Source organism: Hemiscyllium ocellatum, unplaced genomic scaffold (assembly GCF_020745735.1).
Source record: "Hemiscyllium ocellatum isolate sHemOce1 unplaced genomic scaffold, sHemOce1.pat.X.cur. scaffold_1613_pat_ctg1, whole genome shotgun sequence".
NCBI lineage: Eukaryota > Metazoa > Chordata > Chondrichthyes > Orectolobiformes > Hemiscylliidae > Hemiscyllium > Hemiscyllium ocellatum.
In genome coordinates this window covers 18,687-37,380 of record NW_026867833.1, presented here as the reverse complement: position 1 = coordinate 37,380, position 18,694 = coordinate 18,687, and the positions used below count along the sequence as shown (strand labels likewise).

The following is an 18,694-nucleotide window of genomic DNA, read 5'->3' as shown; positions in this document are numbered from 1 at the left end:
CCCATTTACCTGCTCCCTCCTGAATATCCAAGGGCTCAAACATACCTGCCAGGTGAAGCAGCACTTTTGCCACAACCTAGTCCACTGCATTCGCTACTCACAGTGTCGTTTCCCCAATGTAGCATGAAGCATAAACTGGGTGACTGCTTCGCTGAACATCCCGGTTCTGCCCGCAGGAAAAAGGCCCTGACCTGGCGGTTGTCTGCCACTTTAACACATCACCCTGTTCCCTGACCAACATCTCTGTCTCAGGCTTGCAGCAGTGTTCTAGCTCCAGATGAAAGAACAACAACTCATTTTCCACTTGGAGACCTTACAGCCCTCCGGTCTTCAATATCGAGTTCCATAACTTTAGGGCCTGAACTCCCCCATGTCCTTGACCCCTACCACACAAACGACTCCTTGTTATCACCTCGTCTGCTATGACACACTACGTATTGTTAGCCACTAACAGTCTCCATGAGCAGCTATTCGCCCTCTCACGCGGATCGTTATTCACTCCTACGTCCTTCCTATTGTTCTCTCTCTCTGAGCTGGCGGCAAACACAGCAATGTACATTGGAGACTCTGAGCCAGCTGAAAGTTGCTCAGTGTGAAGTACATTCCACATTGCTCCAAGAATTGCAAGCAGCAAAGCGTTTCCAGAACTTCTGCTTGTCATTTTGTCCCCGGGGCGATGATGTTTGTCTCATCCCCAGGAACTGGACTATCTCCACTCCTCGATAATTAAACCAATTTATTTCTACTTGCACGTTGTTCTGGGGTGGGGTGGGGCGGGGTGTAGGGTGGGGGCGGGTAGAGTCTCTCTCTCTCTCTCTCTCTCTCACTCTCTGAAACCGTTGGGGTGAGAGGTGTCAGTTGCATTAATGCGGGGAACATGAACAACTTTGATTGTGAACTTTCTCCAAAGGTCTGTTATCGGAGCGATAGAAAGATGCTGTGCTGGCAGGACAGAGAGAAATGGACACCGAGGACTCTTCGCCCAGGTAAATTCACATTGTTGTGCAGCCTTCTTGGTGTTCAGAAATCGTCTTCACGCAGCAATCTTACGGAAAGTCTATTGCAAAGTGGGCATCGCTTTCTTTGTTGCTACCGCGCAGCAGTTAACATCTGAGCCCCAAGTGTCCCAGATGAAGAGACTCCGAGTGAAACCTTCACTCACTGAGAGTCCTCCCCACGGCCCTGAGCTGAGGGACTGCAGGCAGTCCAACACGGAAGGGACGGTTAAAAATGAACCAGTTTTGCTCCCTCAGCCTCTCTGTCCCAGAGACAGGCAGTGGGACGCCATAAACACGTAGCACCATTCTCGCGTAGACACAAGCCGTTCAACCCATCGAATCCACGCCGATTGCCTGTCTCTCTCTCTCTCTGAGGTTATTCACAATCGGTGGGATCCGTCCTAATCGTGGGGGAACTGTGTCTGAGTCGTGATGAGGTTTTTGACATGCTTGTCATTCACGTCTGAACCAGGGTAGCGAATTACTGCAGGGAATGGACGAAACCGCAAGACATTTGTTTCAACTTGACCAGCTGATTGGCATCGCAGAGAACTGGTTTTGCGATCCAGTTCAGAATAAAAACCGCCGAACAACAGAATGCCACTGAGACCTCTAAAACCACGCACCTTGCATGGAGTGGATTTGGCGAGTGCATCGATATGCTACATGCCATTCGGGTATGCAGCTGGCAGAAGAGAGCACCGATCCAAAGGAAATCAGCTCGAGGTGACATTGAATAATAGCAGAGGATGGTTTCGATCCATCGACCTCTGGGTTATGGGCCCAGCACGCTCCCGCTGCGCCACTCTGCTGCCACGCTCTGAGCCCTGTCCACAGAGCGATTCAGCTTTTCATCTGGCACGCGGCTCGCACGTTCGAGACTGATGTCAAAGACCTCCGCTGCTGTCGTGTGATATGCTGTTTCGCAGACGTACGGAGGCTGTGTAAATAGAAACGTTTTTACTAAATTCCCACATTCTGTTGGTCGAACTGTGATTTCACACTGAATCACAACATGTGTCGCAGCGCAGACGGAGGCCATGCGGCCCACCTTCGCTCTGCTGGTTCTATACTTAAGTCAACGTGTGTCTATTCGTTTCATTCTCAGCGTAAATCTGCACATCTGAACGTGACCACCGAATTCCCTTTTGTGTTCATTGAATCTTCCTCTTTGTCAATGTCCGACAGGGACTTACTGACACTAACCACTCCCTGTACGAAAACGTTCTTCCTCCTGTCACTTTTACTTGTTTTCCTGGTGACCTTAAAATTCTGCCGAATCGTTGTGGACCTTTCAGGTGTGGGAACATTTTCACAACATTATTTCCTGTTTCTAGGTCCCTCATGACTTGGAAAACTTCGGTTCTCCGAGGAGAGCTGTCCCAATTTTCCAATCTACCTTCATTGCTGACATTCCCCAAACACCGCACAGCTCACGTCAACCTGTTCGACACTACATCCAACCATTTCACTTCCCTGTTTTCTGCCTTGTCCGTACTCCAGACAGCCCAACCTCGTTTCACCAAGGTGCTTTTTGAGAAAATTAATCAGGCAGTTTTGCACAAGTCAAGTTTTAGAAAAACCTCGGGCTCGTCCGGGATTTGAACCCGGGACCTCTCGCAACTCATCACAGTACGGCACCCAAAGCGAGAATCATACGCCTAGACCAACGAGCCAGCGAGCCGGCGCGCGATGATGCCCCACACCGCTTGAGTGACCTGAGACGTGCTCACTATGAAATACATTTGAGATTGCTCTAAGAATTGCTAGCGGCAAAGAGTTTCTCGAACAGCTGCTTCTCATTCAGTCTCCCTGCTGCTGTTTGTCACGACCCCAGGAACCGGGCTCTCTCCACTGGCAGATAATTCAACCATTTTGTTTTGAAACTCTTCTATGACACCCGAGCGGCCAGTGACAAGCATTACCCTCCTCACCATGGGATACAGAGAACAGGAGAAGACCACGCAGATCTCCACGAGTGTATCAACTCGACTGTGCACATTGGGCCAGTATATCACTGTGAAATATTTATGTCCAAGCTTTTTTCGGAAGCAGATGAGAAGGCGAGGTGCAGAACAGAGCGCAGTTATACGGGAAAGCTGCTAAAGACGACATTGAGTGAATAGGAGAGAGTGGGTTATGGTCCCAACACGCACCCGTTGTGCCAGGGGTTACACTTCGGGTCCACTCTTCCTTCACTCGCAACACCCCACACCCACCTCCCATAGTGCCAAGTCGCTTTCGCCTGCAACCGCCGAATGTGTAACACCTGCCCATTTACCTGCTCCCTCCTGAATATCCAAGGGCTCAAACATACCTGCCAGGTGAAGCAGCACTTTTGCCACAACCTAGTCCACTGCATTCGCTACTCACAGTGTCGTTTCCCCAATGTAGCATGAAGCATAAACTGGGTGACTGCTTCGCTGAACATCCCGGTTCTGCCCGCAGGAAAAAGGCCCTGACCTGGCGGTTGTCTGCCACTTTAACACATCACCCTGTTCCCTGACCAACATCTCTGTCTCAGGCTTGCAGCAGTGTTCTAGCTCCAGATGAAAGAACAACAACTCATTTTCCACTTGGAGACCTTACAGCCCTCCGGTCTTCAATATCGAGTTCCATAACTTTAGGGCCTGAACTCCCCCATGTCCTTGACCCCTACCACACAAACGACTCCTTGTTATCACCTCGTCTGCTATGACACACTACGTATTGTTAGCCACTAACAGTCTCCATGAGCAGCTATTCGCCCTCTCACGCGGATCGTTATTCACTCCTACGTCCTTCCTATTGTTCTCTCTCTCTGAGCTGGCGGCAAACACAGCAATGTACATTGGAGACTCTGAGCCAGCTGAAAGTTGCTCAGTGTGAAGTACATTCCACATTGCTCCAAGAATTGCAAGCAGCAAAGCGTTTCCAGAACTTCTGCTTGTCATTTTGTCCCCGGGGCGATGATGTTTGTCTCATCCCCAGGAACTGGACTATCTCCACTCCTCGATAATTAAACCAATTTATTTCTACTTGCACGTTGTTCTGGGGTGGGGTGGGGCGGGGTGTAGGGTGGGGGCGGGTAGAGTCTCTCTCTCTCTCTCTCTCTCTCTCACTCTCTGAAACCGTTGGGGTGAGAGGTGTCAGTTGCATTAATGCGGGGAACATGAACAACTTTGATTGTGAACTTTCTCCAAAGGTCTGTTATCGGAGCGATAGAAAGATGCTGTGCTGGCAGGACAGAGAGAAATGGACACCGAGGACTCTTCGCCCAGGTAAATTCACATTGTTGTGCAGCCTTCTTGGTGTTCAGAAATCGTCTTCACGCAGCAATCTTACGGAAAGTCTATTGCAAAGTGGGCATCGCTTTCTTTGTTGCTACCGCGCAGCAGTTAACATCTGAGCCCCAAGTGTCCCAGATGAAGAGACTCCGAGTGAAACCTTCACTCACTGAGAGTCCTCCCCACGGCCCTGAGCTGAGGGACTGCAGGCAGTCCAACACGGAAGGGACGGTTAAAAATGAACCAGTTTTGCTCCCTCAGCCTCTCTGTCCCAGAGACAGGCAGTGGGACGCCATAAACACGTAGCACCATTCTCGCGTAGACACAAGCCGTTCAACCCATCGAATCCACGCCGATTGCCTGTCTCTCTCTCTCTCTGAGGTTATTCACAATCGGTGGGATCCGTCCTAATCGTGGGGGAACTGTGTCTGAGTCGTGATGAGGTTTTTGACATGCTTGTCATTCACGTCTGAACCAGGGTAGCGAATTACTGCAGGGAATGGACGAAACCGCAAGACATTTGTTTCAACTTGACCAGCTGATTGGCATCGCAGAGAACTGGTTTTGCGATCCAGTTCAGAATAAAAACCGCCGAACAACAGAATGCCACTGAGACCTCTAAAACCACGCACCTTGCATGGAGTGGATTTGGCGAGTGCATCGATATGCTACATGCCATTCGGGTATGCAGCTGGCAGAAGAGAGCACCGATCCAAAGGAAATCAGCTCGAGGTGACATTGAATAATAGCAGAGGATGGTTTCGATCCATCGACCTCTGGGTTATGGGCCCAGCACGCTCCCGCTGCGCCACTCTGCTGCCACGCTCTGAGCCCTGTCCACAGAGCGATTCAGCTTTTCATCTGGCACGCGGCTCGCACGTTCGAGACTGATGTCAAAGACCTCCGCTGCTGTCGTGTGATATGCTGTTTCGCAGACGTACGGAGGCTGTGTAAATAGAAACGTTTTTACTAAATTCCCACATTCTGTTGGTCGAACTGTGATTTCACACTGAATCACAACATGTGTCGCAGCGCAGACGGAGGCCATGCGGCCCACCTTCGCTCTGCTGGTTCTATACTTAAGTCAACGTGTGTCTATTCGTTTCATTCTCAGCGTAAATCTGCACATCTGAACGTGACCACCGAATTCCCTTTTGTGTTCATTGAATCTTCCTCTTTGTCAATGTCCGACAGGGACTTACTGACACTAACCACTCCCTGTACGAAAACGTTCTTCCTCCTGTCACTTTTACTTGTTTTCCTGGTGACCTTAAAATTCTGCCGAATCGTTGTGGACCTTTCAGGTGTGGGAACATTTTCACAACATTATTTCCTGTTTCTAGGTCCCTCATGACTTGGAAAACTTCGGTTCTCCGAGGAGAGCTGTCCCAATTTTCCAATCTACCTTCATTGCTGACATTCCCCAAACACCGCACAGCTCACGTCAACCTGTTCGACACTACATCCAACCATTTCACTTCCCTGTTTTCTGCCTTGTCCGTACTCCAGACAGCCCAACCTCGTTTCACCAAGGTGCTTTTTGAGAAAATTAATCAGGCAGTTTTGCACAAGTCAAGTTTTAGAAAAACCTCGGGCTCGTCCGGGATTTGAACCCGGGACCTCTCGCAACTCATCACAGTACGGCACCCAAAGCGAGAATCATACGCCTAGACCAACGAGCCAGAGAGCCGGCCGCGATGATGCCCCACACCGCTTGAGTGACCTGAGACGTGCTCACTATGAAATACATTTGAGATTGCTCTAAGAATTGCTAGCGGCAAAGAGTTTCTCGAACAGCTGCTTCTCATTCAGTCTCCCTGCTGCTGTTTGTCACGTCCCCAGGAACCGGGCTCTCTCCACTGGCAGACAATTCAAACATTTTGTTTTGAAACTTTTCTATGACACCCGAGCGGCCAGTGACAAGCATTACCCTCCTCACCATGGGATACAGAGAACAGGAGAAGACCACGCAGATCTCCACGAGTGTATCAACTCGACTGTGCACATTGGGCCAGTATATCACTGTGAAATATTTATGTCCAAGCTTTTTTCGGAAGCAGATGAGAAGGCGAGGTGCAGAACAGAGCGCAGTTATAAGGGAAAGCTGCTAAAGACGACATTGAGTGAATAGGAGAGAGTGGGTTATGGTCCCAACACGCACCCGTTGTGCCAGGGGTTACACTTCGGGTCCACTCTTCCTTCACTCGCAACACCCCACACCCACCTCCCATAGTGCCAAGTCGCTTTCGCCTGAAACTGCCGAATGTGCAACACCTGCCCATTTACCGGCTCCCTCCTGAATATCCAAGGGCTCAAACATACCTGCCAGGTGAAGCAGCACTTTTGCCACAACCTAGTCCACTGCATTCGCTGCTCACAGTGTCGTTTCCCCAATGTAGCATGAAGCATAAACTGGGTGACTGCTTCGCAGAACATCCCGGTTCTGCCCGCAGGAAAAAGGCCCTGACCTGGCGGTTGTCTGCCACTTTAACACATCACCCTGTTCCCTGACCAACATCTCTGTCTCAGGCTTGCAGCAGTGTTCTAGCTCCAGATGAAAGAACAACAACTCATTTTCCACTTGGAGACCTTACAGCCCTCCGGTCTTCAATATCGAGTTCCATAACTTTAGGGCCTGAACTCCCCCATGTCCTTGACCCCTACCACACAAACGACTCCTTGTTATCACCTCGTCGGCTATGACAGACTACGTATTGTTAGCCACTAACAGTCTCCATGAGCAGCTATTCGCCCTCTCACGCGGATCGTTATTCACTCCTACGTCCTTCCTATTGTTCTCTCTCTCTGAGCTGGCGGCAAACACAGCAATGTACATTGGAGACTCTGAGCCAGCTGAAAGTTGCTCAGTGTGAAGTACATTCCACATTGCTCCAAGAATTGCAAGCAGCAAAGCGTTTCCAGAACTTCTGCTTGTCATTCTGTCCCCGGGGCGATGATGTTTGTCTCATCCCCAGGAACTGGACTATCTCCACTGCTCGATAATTAAACCAATTTATTTCTACTTGCACGTTGTTCTGGGGTGGGGTGGGGCGGGGTGTAGGGTGGGGGCGGGTAGAGTCTCTCTCTCTCTCTCTCTCACTCTCTGAAACCGTTGGGGTGAGAGGTGTCAGTTGCATTAATGCGGGGAACATGAACAACTTTGATTGTGAACTTTCTCCAAAGGTCTGTTATCTGAGAGATGGAAAGATGCTGTGCTGGAAGGACAGAAAGAAATGGACACCGAGGACTCTTCGCCCAGGTAAATTCACATTGTTGTGCAGCCTTCTTGGTGTTCAGAAATCGTCTTCACGCAGCAATCTTACGGAAAGTCTATAGCAAAGTGGGCATCGCTTTCTTTGTTGCTACCGCGCAGCAGTTAACATCTGAGCCCCAAGTGTCCCAGATGAAGAGAATCCGAGTGAAACCTTCACTCACTGAGAGTCCTCCCCACGGCCCTGAGCTGAGGGACTGCAGGCAGTCCAACACGGAAGGGACGGTAAAAATGAACCAGTTTTGCTCCCTCAGCCTCTCTGTCCCAGAGACAGGCAGTGGGACGCCATAAACACGTAGCACCATTCTCGCGTAGACACAAGCCGTTCAACCCATCGAATCCACGCCGATTTGCCTGTCTCTCTCTCTCTGAGGTTATTCACAATCGGTGGGATCCGTCCTAATCGTGGGGGAACTGTGTCTGAGTCGTGATGAGGTTTTTGACATGCTTGTCATTCACGTCTGAACCAGGGTAGCGAATTACTGCAGGGAATGGACGAAACCGCAAGACATTTGTTTCAACTTGACTAACTGATTGGCATCGCAGAGAACTGGTTTTGCGATCCAGTTCAGAATAAAAACCGCCGAACAACAGAATGCCACTGAGACCTCTAAAACCACGCACCTTGCATGGAGTGGATTTGGCGAGTGGATATGCTGCCATTCGGGTATGCAGCTGGCAGAAGAGAGCACCGATCCAAAGGAAATCAGCTCGAGGTGACATTGAATAATAGCAGAGGATGGTTTCGATCCATCGACCTCTGGGTTATGGGCCCAGCACGCTCCCGCTGCGCCACTCTGCTGCCACGCTCTGAGCCCTGTCCACAGAGCGATTCAGCTTTTCATCTGGCACGCGGCTCGCACGTTCGAGACTGATGTCAAAGACCTCCGCTGCTGTCGTGTGATATGCTGTTTCGCAGACGTACGGAGGCTGTGTAAATAGAAACGTTTTTACTAAATTCCCACATTCTGTTGGTCGAACTGTGATTTCACACTGAATGTGTGAAATCACATGTGTCGCAGCGCAGACGGAGGCCATGCGGCCCACCTTCGCTCTGCTGGTTCTATACTTCAGTCAACGTGTGTCTATTCGTTTCATTCTCTCGCATTCTCAGCGTAAATCTGCACATCTGAACGTGACCACCGAATTCCCTTTTGTGTTCATTGAATCTTCCTCTTTGTCAATGTCCGACAGGGACTTACTGACACTAACCACTCCCTGTACGAAAACGTTCTTCCTCCTGTCATTTTTACTTGTTTTCCTGGTGACCTTAAAATTCTGCCGAATCGTTGTGGACCTTTCAGGTGTGGGAACATTTTCACAACATTATTTCCTGTTTCTAGGTCCCTCATGACTTGGAAAACTTCGGTTCTCCGAGGAGAGCTGTCCCAATTTTCCAATCTACCTTCATTGCTGACATTCCCCAAACACCGCACAGCTCACGTCAACCTGTTCGACACGACATCCAACCATTTCACTTCCCTGTTTTCTGCCTTGTCCGTACTCCAGACAGCCCAACCTCGTTTCACCAAGGTGCTTTTTGAGAAAATTAATCAGGCAGTTTTGCACAAGTCAAGTTTTAGAAAAACCTCGGGCTCGTCCGGGATTTGAACCCGGGACCTCTCGCAACTCATCACAGTACGGCACCCAAAGCGAGAATCATACGCCTAGACCAACGAGCCAGAGAGCCGGCCCGCGATAGATGCCCCACACCGCTTGAGTGACCTGAGACGTGCTCACTATGAAATACATTTGAGATTGCTCTAAGAATTGCTAGCGGCAAAGAGTTTCTCGAACAGCTGCTTCTCATTCAGTCTCCCTGCTGCTGTTTGTCACGTCCCCAGGAACCGGGCTCTCTCCACTGGCAGACAATTCAAACATTTTGTTTTGAAATTTTTCTATGACACCCGAGCGGCCAGTGACAAGCATTACCCTCCTCACCATGGGATACAGAGAACAGGAGAAGACCACGCAGATCTCCACGAGTGTATCAACTCGACTGTGCACATTGGGCCAGTATATCACTGTGAAATATTTATGTCCAAGCCTTTTTTCGGAAGCAGATGAGAAGGCGAGGTGCAGAACAGAGCGCAGTTATAAGGGAAAGCTGCTAAAGACGACATTGAGTGAATAGGAGAGAGTGGGTTATGGTCCCAACACGCACCCGTTGTGCCGGGGTTACACTTCGGGTCCACTCTTCCTTCACTCGCAACACCCCACACCCACCTCCCATAGTGCCAAGTCGCTTTCGCCTGAAACTGCCGAATGTGCAACACCTGCCCATTTACCGGCTCCCTCCTGAATATCCAAGGGCTCAAACATACCTGCCAGGTAAAGCAGCACTTTTGCCACAACCTAGTCCACTGCATTCGCTGCTCACAGTGTCGTTTCCCCAATGTAGCATGAAGCATAAACTGGGTGACTGCTTCGCAGAACATCCCGGTTCTGCCCGCAGGAAAAAGGCCCTGACCTGGCGGTTGTCTGCCACTTTAACACATCACCCTGTTCCCTGACCAACATCTCTGTCTCAGGCTTGCAGCAGTGTTCTAGCTCCAGATGAAAGAACAACAACTCATTTTCCACTTGGAGACCTTACAGCCCTCCGGTCTTCAATATCGAGTTCCAGAACTTTAGGGCCTGAACTCCCCCATGTCCTTGACCCCTACCACACAAACGACTCCTTGTTATCACCTCGTCGGCTATGACAGACTACGTATTGTTAGCCACTAACAGTCTCCATGAGCAGCTATTCGCCCTCTCACGCGGATCGTTATTCACTCCTACGTCCTTCCTATTGTTCTCTCTCTCTGAGCTGGCGGCAAACACAGCAATGTACATTGGAGACTCTGAGCCAGCTGAAAGTTGCTCAGTGTGAAGTACATTCCACATTGCTCCAAGAATTGCAAGCAGCAAAGCGTTTCCAGAACTTCTGCTTGTCATTCTGTCCCCGGGGCGATGAGGTTTGTCTCATCCCCAGGAACTGGACTATCTCCACTGCTCGATAATTAAACCAATTTATTTCTACTTGCACGTTGTTCTGGGGTGGGGTGGGGCGGGGTGTAGGGTGGGGGCGGGTAGAGTCTCTCTCTCTCTCTCTCTCTCTCACTCTCTGAAACCCTTGGGGTGAGAGGTGTCAGTTGCATTAATGCGGGGAACATGAACAACTTTGATTGTGAACTTTCTCCAAAGGTCTGTTATCTGAGAGATGGAAAGATGCTGTGCTGGAAGGACAGAAAGAAATGGACACCGAGGACTCTTCGCCCAGGTAAATTCACATTGTTGTGCAGCCTTCTTGGTGTTCAGAAATCGTCTTCACGCAGCAATCTTACGGAAAGTCTATAGCAAAGTGGGCATCGCTTTCTTTGTTGCTACCGCGCAGCAGTTAACATCTGAGCCCCAAGTGTCCCAGATGAAGAGAATCCGAGTGAAACCTTCACTCACTGAGAGTCCTCCCCACGGCCCTGAGCTGAGGGACTGCAGGCAGTCCAACACGGAAGGGACGGGTAAAAATGAACCAGTTTTGCTCCCTCAGCCTCTCTGTCCCAGAGACAGGCAGTGGGACGCCATAAACACGTAGCACCATTCTCGAGTAGACACAAGCCGTTCAACCCATCGAATCCACGCCGTTTGCCTGTCTCTCTCTCTCTGAGGTTATTCACAATCGGTGGGATCCGTCCTAATCGTGGGGGAACTGTGTCTGAGTCGTGATGAGGTTTTTGACATGCTTGTCATTCACGTCTGAACCAGGGTAGCGAATTACTGCAGGGAATGGACGAAACCGCAAGACATTTGTTTCAACTTGACCAACTGATTGGCATCGCAGAGAACTGGTTTTGCGATCCAGTTCAGAATAAAAACCGCCGAACAACAGAATGCCACTGAGACCTCTAAAACCACGCACCTTGCATGGAGTGGATTTTGCATTATGCCATTCGGGTATGCAGCTGGCAGAAGAGAGCACCGATCCAAAGGAAATCAGCTCGAGGTGACATTGAATAATAGCAGAGGATGGTTTCGATCCATCGACCTCTGGGTTATGGGCCCAGCACGCTCCCGCTGCGCCACTCTGCTGCCACGCTCTGAGCCCTGTCCACAGAGCGATTCAGCTTTTCATCTGGCACGCGGCTCGCACGTTCGAGACTGATGTCAAAGACCTCCGCTGCTGTCGTGTGATATGCTGTTTCGCAGACGTACGGAGGCTGTGTAAATAGAAACGTTTTTACTAAATTCCCACATTCTGTTGGTCGAACTGTGATTTCACACTGAATGTGTGAAATCACATGTGTCGCAGCGCAGACGGAGGCCATGCGGCCCACCTTCGCTCTGCTGGTTCTATACTTCAGTCAACGTGTGTCTATTCGTTTCATTCTCTCGCATTCTCAGCGTAAATCTGCACATCTGAACGTGACCACCGAATTCCCTTTTGTGTTCATTGAATCTTCCTCTTTGTCAATGTCCGACAGGGACTTACTGACACTAACCACTCCCTGTACGAAAACGTTCTTCCTCCTGTCATTTTTACTTGTTTTCCTGGTGACCTTAAAATTCTGCCGAATCGTTGTGGACCTTTCAGGTGTGGGAACATTTTCACAACATTATTTCCTGTTTCTAGGTCCCTCATGACTTGGAAAACTTCGGTTCTCCGAGGAGAGCTGTCCCAATTTTCCAATCTACCTTCATTGCTGACATTCCCCAAACACCGCACAGCTCACGTCAACCTGTTCGACACGACATCCAACCATTTCACTTCCCTGTTTTCTGCCTTGTCCGTACTCCAGACAGCCCAACCTCGTTTCACCAAGGTGCTTTTTGAGAAAATTAATCAGGCAGTTTTGCACAAGTCAAGTTTTAGAAAAACCTCGGGCTCGTCCGGGATTTGAACCCGGGACCTCTCGCAACTCATCACAGTACGGCACCCAAAGCGAGAATCATACGCCTAGACCAACGAGCCAGAGAGCCGGCCCGCGATAGATGCCCCACACCGCTTGAGTGACCTGAGACGTGCTCACTATGAAATACATTTGAGATTGCTCTAAGAATTGCTAGCGGCAAAGAGTTTCTCGAACAGCTGCTTCTCATTCAGTCTCCCTGCTGCTGTTTGTCACGTCCCCAGGAACCGGGCTCTCTCCACTGGCAGACAATTCAAACATTTTGTTTTGAAATTTTTCTATGACACCCGAGCGGCCAGTGACAAGCATTACCCTCCTCACCATGGGATACAGAGAACAGGAGAAGACCACGCAGATCTCCACGAGTGTATCAACTCGACTGTGCACATTGGGCCAGTATATCACTGTGAAATATTTATGTCCAAGCCTTTTTTCGGAAGCAGATGAGAAGGCGAGGTGCAGAACAGAGCGCAGTTATAAGGGAAAGCTGCTAAAGACGACATTGAGTGAATAGGAGAGAGTGGGTTATGGTCCCAACACGCACCCGTTGTGCCAGGGGTTACACTTCGGGTCCACTCTTCCTTCACTCGCAACACCCCACACCCACCTCCCATAGTGCCAAGTCGCTTTCGCCTGAAACTGCCGAATGTGCAACACCTGCCCATTTACCGGCTCCCTCCTGAATATCCAAGGGCTCAAACATACCTGCCAGGTGAAGCAGCACTTTTGCCACAACCTAGTCCACTGCATTCGCTGCTCACAGTGTCGTTTCCCCAATGTAGCATGAAGCATAAACTGGGTGACTGCTTCGCAGAACATCCCGGTTCTGCCCGCAGGAAAAAGGCCCTGACCTGGCGGTTGTCTGCCACTTTAACACATCACCCTGTTCCCTGACCAACATCTCTGTCTCAGGCTTGCAGCAGTGTTCTAGCTCCAGATGAAAGAACAACAACTCATTTTCCACTTGGAGACCTTACAGCCCTCCGGTCTTCAATATCGAGTTCCATAACTTTAGGGCCTGAACTCCCCCATGTCCTTGACCCCTACCACACAAACGACTCCTTGTTATCACCTCGTCGGCTATGACAGACTACGTATTGTTAGCCACTAACAGTCTCCATGAGCAGCTATTCGCCCTCTCACGCGGATCGTTATTCACTCCTACGTCCTTCCTATTGTTCTCTCTCTCTGAGCTGGCGGCAAACACAGCAATGTACATTGGAGACTCTGAGCCAGCTGAAAGTTGCTCAGTGTGAAGTACATTCCACATTGCTCCAAGAATTGCAAGCAGCAAAGCGTTTCCAGAACTTCTGCTTGTCATTCTGTCCCCGGGGCGATGATGTTTGTCTCATCCCCAGGAACTGGACTATCTCCACTGCTCGATAATTAAACCAATTTATTTCTACTTGCACGTTGTTCTGGGGTGGGGTGGGGCGGGGTGTAGGGTGGGGGCGGGTAGAGTCTCTCTCTCTCTCTCTCTCTCTCACTCTCTGAAACCGTTGGGGTGAGAGGTGTCAGTTGCATTAATGCGGGGAACATGAACAACTTTGATTGTGAACTTTCTCCAAAGGTCTGTTATCTGAGAGATGGAAAGATGCTGTGCTGGAAGGACAGAAAGAAATGGACACCGAGGACTCTTCGCCCAGGTAAATTCACATTGTTGTGCAGCCTTCTTGGTGTTCAGAAATCGTCTTCACGCAGCAATCTTACGGAAAGTCTATAGCAAAGTGGGCATCGCTTTCTTTGTTGCTACCGCGCAGCAGTTAACATCTGAGCCCCAAGTGTCCCAGATGAAGAGAATCCGAGTGAAACCTTCACTCACTGAGAGTCCTCCCCACGGCCCTGAGCTGAGGGACTGCAGGCAGTCCAACACGGAAGGGACGGGTAAAAATGAACCAGTTTTGCTCCCTCAGCCTCTCTGTCCCAGAGACAGGCAGTGGGATGGCATAAACACGTAGCACCATTCTCGAGTAGACACAAGCCGTTCAACCCATCGAATCCACGCCGTTTGCCTGTCTCTCTCTCTCTGAGGTTATTCACAATCGGTGGGATCCGTCCTAATCGTGGGGGAACTGTGTCTGAGTCGTGATGAGGTTTTTGACATGCTTGTCATTCACGTCTGAACCAGGGTAGCGAATTACTGCAGGGAATGGACGAAACCGCAAGACATTTGTTTCAACTTGACTAACTGATTGGCATCGCAGAGAACTGGTTTTGCGATCCAGTTCAGAATAAAAACCGCCGAACAACAGAATGCCACTGAGACCTCTAAAACCACGCACCTTGCATGGAGTGGATTTGCCATTCGGGTATGCAGCTGGCAGAAGAGAGCACCGATCCAAAGGAAATCAGCTCGAGGTGACATTGAATAATAGCAGAGGATGGTTTCGATCCATCGACCTCTGGGTTATGGGCCCAGCACGCTCCCGCTGCGCCACTCTGCTGCCACGCTCTGAGCCCTGTCCACAGAGCGATTCAGCTTTTCATCTGGCACGCGGCTCGCACGTTCGAGACTGATGTCAAAGACCTCCGCTGCTGTCGTGTGATATGCTGTTTCGCAGACGTACGGAGGCTGTGTAAATAGAAACGTTTTTACTAAATTCCCACATTCTGTTGGTCGAACTGTGATTTCACACTGAATCACAACATGTGTCGCAGCGCAGACGGAGGCCATGCGGCCCACCTTCGCTCTGCTGGTTCTATACTTCAGTCAACGTGTGTCTATTCGTTTCATTCTCTCGCATTCTCAGCGTAAATCTGCACATCTGAACGTGACCACCGAATTCCCTTTTGTGTTCATTGAATCTTCCTCTTTGTCAATGTCCGACAGGGACTTACTGACACTAACCACTCCCTGTACGAAAACGTTCTTCCTCCTGTCATTTTTACTTGTTTTCCTGGTGACCTTAAAATTCTGCCGAATCGTTGTGGACCTTTCAGGTGTGGGAACATTTTCACAACATTATTTCCTGTTTCTAGGTCCCTCATGACTTGGAAAACTTCGGTTCTCCGAGGAGAGCTGTCCCAATTTTCCAATCTACCTTCATTGCTGACATTCCCCAAACACCGCACAGCTCACGTCAACCTGTTCGACACGACATCCAACCATTTCACTTCCCTGTTTTCTGCCTTGTCCGTACTCCAGACAGCCCAACCTCGTTTCACCAAGGTGCTTTTTGAGAAAATTAATCAGGCAGTTTTGCACAAGTCAAGTTTTAGAAAAACCTCGGGCTCGTCCGGGATTTGAACCCGGGACCTCTCGCAACTCATCACAGTGAGGCACCCAAAGCGAGAATCATACGCCTAGACCAACGAGCCAGAGAGCCGGCCCGCGATAGATGCCCCACACCGCTTGAGTGACCTGAGACGTGCTCACTATGAAATACATTTGAGATTGCTCTAAGAATTGCTAGCGGCAAAGAGTTTCTCGAACAGCTGCTTCTCATTCAGTCTCCCTGCTGCTGTTTGTCACGTCCCCAGGAACCGGGCTCTCTCCACTGGCAGACAATTCAAACATTTTGTTTTGAAATTTTTCTATGACACCCGAGCGGCCAGTGACAAGCATTACCCTCCTCACCATGGGATACAGAGAACAGGAGAAGACCACGCAGATCTCCACGAGTGTATCAACTCGACTGTGCACATTGGGCCAGTATATCACTGTGAAATATTTATGTCCAAGCCTTTTTTCGGAAGCAGATGAGAAGGCGAGGTGCAGAACAGAGCGCAGTTATAAGGGAAAGCTGCTAAAGACGACATTGAGTGAATAGGAGAGAGTGGGTTATGGTCCCAACACGCACCCGTTGTGCCAGGGGTTACACTTCGGGTCCACTCTTCCTTCACTCGCAACACCCCACACCCACCTCCCATAGTGCCAAGTCGCTTTCGCCTGAAACTGCCGAATGTGCAACACCTGCCCATTTACCGGCTCCCTCCTGAATATCCAAGGGCTCAAACATACCTGCCAGGTGAAGCAGCACTTTTGCCACAACCTAGTCCACTGCATTCGCTGCTCACAGTGTCGTTTCCCCAATGTAGCATGAAGCATAAACTGGGTGACTGCTTCGCAGAACATCCCGGTTCTGCCCGCAGGAAAAAGGCCCTGACCTGGCGGTTGTCTGCCACTTTAACACATCACCCTGTTCCCTGACCAACATCTCTGTCTCAGGCTTGCAGCAGTGTTCTAGCTCCAGATGAAAGAACAACAACTCATTTTCCACTTGGAGACCTTACAGCCCTCCGGTCTTCAATATCGAGTTCCATAACTTTAGGGCCTGAACTCCCCCATGTCCTTGACCCCTACCACACAAACGACTCCTTGTTATCACCTCGTCGGCTATGACAGACTACGTATTGTTAGCCACTAACAGTCTCCATGAGCAGCTATTCGCCCTCTCACGCGGATCGTTATTCACTCCTACGTCCTTCCTATTGTTCTCTCTCTCTGAGCTGGCGGCAAACACAGCAATGTACATTGGAGACTCTGAGCCAGCTGAAAGTTGCTCAGTGTGAAGTACATTCCACATTGCTCCAAGAATTGCAAGCAGCAAAGCGTTTCCAGAACTTCTGCTTGTCATTCTGTCCCCGGGGCGATGATGTTTGTCTCATCCCCAGGAACTGGACTATCTCCACTCCACTGCTCGATAATTAAACCAATTTATTTCTACTTGCACGTTGTTCTGGGGTGGGGTGGGGCGGGGTGTAGGGTGGGGGCGGGTAGAGTCTCTCTCTCTCTCTCTCTCTCTCACTCTCTGAAACCGTTGGGGTGAGAGGTGTCAGTTGCATTAATGCGGGGAACATGAACAACTTTGATTGTGAACTTTCTCCAAAGGTCTGTTATCTGAGAGATGGAAAGATGCTGTGCTGGAAGGACAGAAAGAAATGGACACCGAGGACTCTTCGCCCAGGTAAATTCACATTGTTGTGCAGCCTTCTTGGTGTTCAGAAATCGTCTTCACGCAGCAATCTTACGGAAAGTCTATAGCAAAGTGGGCATCGCTTTCTTTGTTGCTACCGCGCAGCAGTTAACATCTGAGCCCCAAGTGTCCCAGATGAAGAGAATCCGAGTGAAACCTTCACTCACTGAGAGTCCTCCCCACGGCCCTGAGCTGAGGGACTGCAGGCAGTCCAACACGGAAGGGACGGTTAAAAATGAACCAGTTTTGCTCCCTCAGCCTCTCTGTCCCAGAGACAGGCAGTGGGATGGCCATAAACACGTAGCACCATTCTCGAGTAGACACAAGCCGTTCAACCCATCGAATCCACGCCGTTTGCCTGTCTCTCTCTCTCTGAGGTTATTCACAATCGGTGGGATCCGTCCTAATCGTGGGGGAACTGTGTCTGAGTCGTGATGAGGTTTTTGACATGCTTGTCATTCACGTCTGAACCAGGGTAGCGAATTACTGCAGGGAATGGACGAAACCGCAAGACATTTGTTTCAACTTGACTAACTGATTGGCATCGCAGAGAACTGGTTTTGCGATCCAGTTCAGAATAAAAACCGCCGAACAACAGAATGCCACTGAGACCTCTAAAACCACGCACCTTGCATGGAGTGGATTTGCATCGATATGCTTCGGGTATGCAGCTGGCAGAAGAGAGCACCGATCCAAAGGAAATCAGCTCGAGGTGACATTGAATAATAGCAGAGGATGGTTTCGATCCATCGACCTCTGGGTTATGGGCCCAGCACGCTCCCGCTGCGCCACTCTGCTGCCACGCTCTGGGCCCTGTCCACAGAGCGATTCAGCTTTTCATCTGGCACGCGGCTCGCACGTTCGAGACTGATGTCAAAGACCTCCGCTGCTGTCGTGTGATATGCTGTTTCGCAGACGTACGGAGGCTGTGTAAATAGAAACGTTTTTACTAAATTCCCACATTCTGTTGGTCGAACTGTGATTTCACACTGAATCACAACATGTGTCGCAGCGCAGACGGAGGCCATGCGGCCCACCTTCGCTCTGCTGGTTCTATACTTCAGTCAACGTGTGTCTATTCGTTTCATTCTCTCGCATTCTCAGCGTAAATCTGCACATCTGAACGTGACCACCGAATTCCCTTTTGTGTTCATTGAATCTTCCTCTTTGTCAATGTCCGACAGGGACTTACTGACACTAACCACTCCCTGTACGAAAACGTTCTTCCTCCTGTCATTTTTACTTGTTTTCCTGGTGACCTTAAAATTCGGCAGAATCGTTGTGGACCTTTCAGGTGTGGGAACATTTTCACAACATTATTTCCTGTTTCTAGGTCCCTCATGACTTGGAAAAC

General features: G+C 50.0%; 6 non-coding genes across 6 annotated transcripts; all 6 read right to left on the bottom strand.

Moving 5' to 3' along the window:
- Positions 1-1,738: 1,738 nt before the first annotated feature.
- On the bottom strand, positions 1,739-1,810 carry trnam-cau (transfer RNA methionine (anticodon CAU)). Its single transcript has one exon. It is a non-coding gene; the product is annotated as a tRNA-Met (tRNA).
- Positions 1,811-5,010: 3,200 nt separating this feature from the next.
- On the bottom strand, positions 5,011-5,082 carry trnam-cau (transfer RNA methionine (anticodon CAU)). The gene has a single exon. It is a non-coding gene; the product is annotated as a tRNA-Met (tRNA).
- A 3,183-nt stretch (positions 5,083-8,265) lies between these two features.
- Positions 8,266-8,337, bottom strand: trnam-cau (transfer RNA methionine (anticodon CAU)). Its single transcript has one exon. It is a non-coding gene; the product is annotated as a tRNA-Met (tRNA).
- A 3,197-nt stretch (positions 8,338-11,534) lies between these two features.
- On the bottom strand, positions 11,535-11,606 carry trnam-cau (transfer RNA methionine (anticodon CAU)). The gene has a single exon. It is a non-coding gene; the product is annotated as a tRNA-Met (tRNA).
- Positions 11,607-14,796: 3,190 nt separating this feature from the next.
- trnam-cau (transfer RNA methionine (anticodon CAU)) lies at positions 14,797-14,868 on the bottom strand. Its single transcript has one exon. It is a non-coding gene; the product is annotated as a tRNA-Met (tRNA).
- Positions 14,869-18,066: 3,198 nt separating this feature from the next.
- Positions 18,067-18,138, bottom strand: trnam-cau (transfer RNA methionine (anticodon CAU)). Its single transcript has one exon. It is a non-coding gene; the product is annotated as a tRNA-Met (tRNA).
- Between the last annotated feature and the right edge of the window lie 556 nt (positions 18,139-18,694).